Raw genomic sequence first — 6991 nt, forward strand, 5'->3', positions numbered from 1 at the left:
ACAAGAGCTGTGGGTTATGTGAATGATAAATGCATCATTCAACATTCGAGGACGAATGTTCCAAAGGGGGGAATAATTTTATACCCCATGTTTTCGTACGTGGAAGTACGCCATAAGTAAATTGATATATGCTCGGAAATGAGATGTTACATCCCGCATTTTTCGTACGTTAAAGTTTCGTCATAAGTTAAGCAACATAAGTTCGGGAATGAGATTATCTTGGGATTATAAGTATTATGTTATTTCAAATAAGTGATAAGTAAATTCGTGAAGGTGAGAGGGTAAGCAAATCGAAGAAAATAAATTTCGTCGAAGTTTGACAATTTGGGATAAAATATGGTCCGAGCTATAATACCCGATATTTATGGACTAGTGCCATATAAGGTACCATATGACCATGTTAATATGATGTAAAAAGTGCATTAAAAAGTAGTATTTTAAGTAATTTGAGATAATTGGTTAATTATTAATTTAAGTGGGTAAGAATAAAATTGTCTTGTCCACGTGGGACCATTACAACTAAAGGTTAGTATGACTAATAGGTATTATACGTTGGTGTCACACTTTGAGATAAGTAGTCTTTCTAAGCATTAAAGTCAAGTGGGGCCCACCAAGCAAGACATTGAAAGAATTCTTTTGAAACTCAAAGAATTCATTTTGAAACTTCAAAGAAAGCAATTTGAACTCCAAGGCTTTGGACGTGAGCTTGTTAAGTAACGGATGACCATAACTCATTTGAGGCTTCATAACACAGTATAGCGTGAGAATTTCCATCTTCAACAATTCAACAAAATCTCATAAGCATCTTCAAAAATTCAAACGAGAATTCTTAGTATCTTAGCAACATGAGATTTTGCGATTTTAAGGGAGTACGGTGCAATCTTTCTCAAAGAATAACATATAAATTTTTCCCTACTCCAGGTATGTTAAGGCTAAACCCTTTCTTCATTTTGGCATGATCTCGTAATTACACGAGTTTGATGATGAGGCATAAAGAAAAATTCATGTCCCGAAATTTACATATATTTTCCTAGTCTTGTAAGTTACAATATTCTCCTTATCGGGACTTCATATTCAATTGAGTATTTCCATTTTCCAGTTAAGAGAGCAGAAAGTCTATATATACAGTATTACAATATTTTCATCACCATCGAGCTATAATCAATGGGCAGGCCCTATTGGGCAACCTCTGATCAGATGGTAAGTTATATACCGAGCCTACTGTGGATGAGCGAGCCTACTACGGCAGAGCAGTTGTATATATATACTGAACCTTATAGGGCTGGACAACTATTTTACTTACTATATTGAGAGAGTTGAGTCAGTATCAGCAGGTAAGCATATCTTCAGATTATCATTGACTTCCAGTCGCTTTCAGTTATTATATTATCAGTTCAGGTTCAGCTTTCAGTATAGTGCCTTACATACTCAGTATATTATTTCGTACTGACGTCCCTTTTTTGGGGGCGCTGCATTTCATGCGTGCAGGTTCAGACAGACAGACGGGTAGACCCCCTCAATATGTGTTGCCCGAGTTCAATTTTATCGGTAAGCTCCCCGTCCTTTAGAGTTGCCGGGTCTAGAAGTGTTGTGTACATCTTATGTAGATAGGTTATGGGTAGGTTGGGCCCCTGTTCCGATCACAGTACATCCATCAGTAGAGGCTTGTCGATATATCCTGTCAGTTAGTGCAGTATATTGGGCTTGTAGGCCCTGTACGTATATTTTGTTGGCTTGTCAGTTATAGTAGTTATGACGGCCTTGTCGGCCCAGCTATAAGTTGACATTTAGTCAGCGTTAGTATTTATTTAGTTTTATATTTTGCTTCGCAAATTGTCTTGCAATGTGGCCCTTGGCCAAAGTATGACATTATATGTCCAGAATTCCTGAGTCGCAAGTTGGTACGCAAAGATAGATGAGGCACCGAGTGCCGGTCTCACCCAAGGCTCGAGGCGTGACAATTTGAGTGTGGGTAAATGTTGAAATGATTCCAAGTTTGTATTGACAAAGGGCAATGGAGGAAGATATGGGCAGTATCTTCTTAGTGGTGATGACATACAGGACATGATGTATTCGATCGTATATTATGGTTATATAGTAAGACATTTGTTGGATGTTTATGATGGGTAAATAACAACATGAAATATTTTATTTTATTGGTAGCAAGGATGTGCTAAATCCATTCATTATGGTATAGAGGGAGGTGATGAAGGTGTTGTTGGAGGAACAATTGATAAGAAGATTTAGTTGTAAAGTTTCCAGTTGATGTGGGATGCCAAAAAGGGGTGTCTTGAGCGTATGAAAACTGTGAAATGTGGGTATTACATATAAGCTCAATAATAGATGAGGGTAATTCAAACGAAATGGGTTGCAATAGCCAAGCATGGTTTATGATAAAATGGTTGACATAGAGGTGTAAGTTTTGATGTGTTAGGGGGCTGTAGATGAGATTGTGAAGTGATAGGTTAGGTGTTATCCAGGAGTCGTGCCAAAGGTGGATGTGTTGGCTATTGAATATTCCATGTGGTACCTTGTTGGCATAAATGGTTGCCTTTAAAAATACTTTTCCAAATATAAGAGTCATTAGATTTAGCTATAAGCACATGTGTATTAGCATTCCTGGAGAAATGATATTTACCCTGAAGAATGATAGTCCAAATTGTAGACTTAGTATTGTAATAACGCCAGGAAAGGCTCACAAGTAGGGCTATATTTTTTGGGTATAGTTTTTGAATGCCCAAGCCACCCATTTGTTTTGGTAGTGTGATAGTGTCCCAGTTGAGGAGATGCAGCTTATGCTTATGAGGTGTCGTGCCCCATAAAAAGTTGCGCTGGATGCGGTCAATGTGAAGTAATGTTTTCTTAGGAAGAAGATTAAGTTGCATAGCATATGTTGGTACAATTGAGAATCGATTTTATTAGGGTAACACGATCAACAAGATTGAGGAAGCGGGTTTTCCAACCCTGGAGTCTCTGATTCATACAGTCAATAATATATAAGTAGTTGTGTAATTTGGGTTGTAGTGAGGTTATGAGGAAACCTAAGTATTTTCCAAAAGTTGATCATGTACGCATGTTTAATATACTAGCAAGCAGTTGTTCATCATGGGAGAAGACATTTTTGGAGAAAATAGTTTTGGATTTGTGGAAGTTGATGTGTTGACCTGAACGACGACCTAATTGTTCAAAAATATTTATAATGGTGAAAGCATTTTTTTTATATGCCTTAGCAAATCGTACGATGTCATCAGCAAATAGTAGGTGTGACAACTTGGGTCTGACCCTTCCAATTTTTATAGGGTCCCACTGGTGAGTAAGTATGGTATCGTCGATTAATTGGGAGAGAGTATCCATACATATAATAAATAGATAAGGTGATAAGGAATCTCCCTGACGTATCCCCCTTGAGGGTTGGAAGAATTGTGCAGGTTGACCATTTATTAGTACAGAAATGGAAGAAGTAATGATGCACGACATTATGAGGGAGATGAGTTGATTGGGGACATTGAGGCGTTGTAAGGAGTATCGAATAAACGACCACTCCAGTCGATCAAAAGCCTTTTCAAGATCTATTTTGAGCATCATTTTACCTGTTTGACCAGTAGATTTGCGGAAAGAGTATTGCCTCCTGAGCAACAATAGTATTGTCAACAACTCTTCTCCCTGGGATAAAGCTGCATTGGTTTGGGTGAAAAGGGGTGGGTAGATAGGGGTGAAGTCTATTAATAATAATCTTCGTGATTGTTTTATAGGCAGTGTTACAAAGTCCTATGGGCATGTATTAGGAAATATTTTCAAGGTTATTAACTTTTGGGATGAGTGTTACGTGAGTTTTGTTTAGAGTAGGAGGAATTGAGGAGGTAGTAAAAGCATCTCTACAAATAGTGAGGATGACATATTTCGTGTTGTTCTAGTATCTTTTGAAAAATATCGGATGAAGCCCATCGGGTCCAGGTTCCTTTAAAGGTTTAAAAGAGTGAATAGCTTCATATACTTCAGCATTGGACAATGGTCTAGTTAATAAAGCATTATCTATGTCTAATAGAGAGTTGGGGCTAAGATCAATAGGCATGTGTGAGGAATGTGTTAAACCAGTAGTAAAAAGTTCCGAGAAATGTGAAAGGATAGTTGACCTGATTTGATGGTGGTTAAAATTTCCAATTTCCCACGGAGCCTAGGAGGCCCAAGATACTATTTCGCCTCCGACGTTGTATAGTAGTGAGATGAAAAAATTTAGTATTATCATCACCATAATTTAGCTATTGAACACAGAGATTTAAGTTTCCAAAAATCTTCCTCATGTTTGAGAATTTGATTAAAGTCCATTATGAGGCAATTTTCCAAATTATAGTGAAAGCTATTTTTTCTAGTAGGGTCCATATTTTGAAGACCCTGAATGCGAACTAAGGTTATTTGTTTTTGTAAAAGATGTTACCAAAGGTGTTGGCATTCCAATGTTTAGCATGGGAAGTGAAGTTTTCTAAAGCTTCATCATATGGAGAATGATTATGCTAATTCGCAGAAACTACGGAGTCGAAGGTTGGATGGTTTAACCATAGTCTCAAAAGGAAATAGGGATGCAGAATTTGGAATAACTTTAGTAAGATTTAAAATTAAAGGACAATGGTCCGAATGAGTACGTGGGAGGTGAGTAACAATGGAGTCTTCGAATAAATGCAACCATGCTGGATTAGAAAAGAAACGATCAAGTCATTCATAATAAGTGTATGTCGAATTTTTCTGTTATTCGACCAAGCAAATCTACTGCTAGTAAATCCTAAATCTAGCATGTTAATATTATGTAAGCAAGTGTTAAAAGCATAAGATCTAGCATTATTGATGGGGTTACCGCCGAATTTTTCAGACGAACTAGTAATTTCAATAAAATCTCCACACAATCACCATGCAGAAGTATTATGATTCGCGATATCCTCCAAGTTATTCTATAATAGTTTTCTATTTCCATAAGATGTGCTAGCATATATTAGAGATATTAACCAAGGTTGTGATGAGTTGATCACCTGGACAGATGCGTGGAGTTCCTGAAATGTCTGTAACTGTGATAGGGTTAACAGTAAGATCGTGAGCGCGCCAAAGCAGTACCATGCCCCCAGAATATCCTTGAGCAGCAACCTGAATGAAATCAGTAAAGTTGAATGATTCCTGGAAAGGTGTGTGATACTCCATTTTCGTCTTAGTTAGACAAAGAATAGAGGGATTGTTCCAGTCTAAAAGAAAATGTAAGTTGCAGCAGAACTTCAGTCCATTTTCTCCCCGACAATTCCATAGCATGATTTTCATTTGATTATGGATTCCTGGGTATGAGCTCCCACCCGGAGCCAGGGACATGGTCAGATTCATGTCGAGGAAGTGAGGATGATGTGGTGCCTTCTCCAGTGGATTGTTGTTGAGTGTTGGTATGATGACTGCTACATACTTCTGCTTCACAGAGTAAGGGTCTAGTCGTACATTCAAGAAAGCTTGATCTAAGTTGTGGGGGATGTAAATCAGGAATTTTCTTTCTATATTTTCTTGCATGGAGATACTCAAGTAGGTGTTCATCGTGAGAGTCTTCTGTGGTGTTTTGTGGATCCTCCTCCGGTGGGTTCATGTGATCTTCCATGAAAGGTGGTGTTTGTGATGCAGTGGGTGTCTGCTATGGTGGTAGCTCCAGTTCTTCCTGATGCTGCTTGTTTTGTGGTTGGGGTAGTGGTGGGATCATTTGTAAAGGTTCGTTGAACAAGGGTAAGTAATTGGGAGGTTAGTGTATAGGAAAGGTTGGATGTTGATTTTGATTCTGTGTGTGTAGTCCTAGATGTTGGTGAGATTGAGGTGCAATTTGAATGTCGTGATGTCTTGGAGAGTTATCAGATGCATGGCATTGTCAATTTGTAGTGGGTTTTGGATTTCTTCTTGAATGAGATTGGCGAGTGTGGTGTTGTTGTCCAGAATGGTGGTGACCTGTTGAAGCAGTAGTGAAACATTCCAAGGAGTGGGAAGAACCAGCTCTGCCGGTTGTGATAGCAACGACTGAAGTGGTTGTGGTGGGTAGAGAAATTGGGGCGCTTGGCTCATGTGGTAAGGGATCATTTGAGGCTGGTAGGTGGGTTGTGGTAGTAGTTGATAGTTGTTGATGTATATGTTGGTGATGTTTCGTCGAGGTCGCTAATGGTTGTGTTGGCGGAGAATGTAGGGGCAATACATGTTGATGGAACTATTGGGTATTGGAGGTGGTATGTGGTGATTGTGAAACAATGAGACTATGGGGTAGAGTTATATCAGGATGTATGTTCATGTCGGTACCGTCGGTGAATGTGTTTGTGTGTATTTGGGCGATGGTGATATAATGAGATTCTTGTTTATCAGAAGTTGTGACAGTCGCCGAAATGGGGAACAATGAAGGTATAGGGTTAGTACGGTTTATGTGTGGAGATGGTATAGCTGAGGTGGTAGTTAAAGAGGCCATGTCATGTGATGAGTGTATCTGTGTGAGTAAGGTGGATGGTGTTGTGTCAGTAGAAGAAGTGGTGTGGGGAAGCGTGGGTGATGTAGTAGTAGGTAGTGTGTCTTGGAAATTGATGGGTAATGAGTGCTCATGTGGGATAGGCAATGATGTTGGGGGTGTAGGGGATTGTGTTTGCTGTTTTTGCATGGAACCCTTGTGGGAGGGCCCACTATTTTTTGTAGGCTCAAAGTTAGATGGGCTCGGTGTGGAGAAGGTGAAGTAAATTGGATTGGGCATTAGTGGGGTGTTATTTTGGGCCTGCCGCTGGTACCATTAGGTTTAGGCATTTGTGATTGGTTAGTTGAAATGGCAGTAATGGTAGTGTGTTCATGGGATTGAAAATTAAATATGTTGGAAGTGGGTAGTTGTGTTTTTAAAATGTAAGGAGTGTTGGTGTGTGGTGTGTAGGTATTGAAAGTATTGTTGTGGGATTGACTAGTAGTTGAAGAGGAGCAGGCATTTCGATTATTTATTTTTGGGTAGTTG

At 39.1% G+C, this 6991-nt stretch overlaps 1 long non-coding RNA gene across 1 annotated transcript in view; it reads right to left on the bottom strand.

The window, feature by feature from the left end:
- LOC117279329 (uncharacterized) overlaps window positions 1–6556 on the bottom strand; it is a 22113-nt gene extending 15557 nt beyond the window's left edge. The window contains exon 1 of the long non-coding RNA XR_011407975.1: window positions 5022–6556. This is a non-coding gene — a long non-coding RNA (uncharacterized lncRNA). The remainder of the gene's footprint in view (window positions 1–5021) is intronic.
- Window positions 6557–6991: the final 435 nt, after the last annotated feature.

This window comes from Nicotiana tomentosiformis, chromosome 5 (assembly GCF_000390325.3).
Source record: "Nicotiana tomentosiformis chromosome 5, ASM39032v3, whole genome shotgun sequence".
Lineage (NCBI taxonomy): Eukaryota > Viridiplantae > Streptophyta > Magnoliopsida > Solanales > Solanaceae > Nicotiana > Nicotiana tomentosiformis.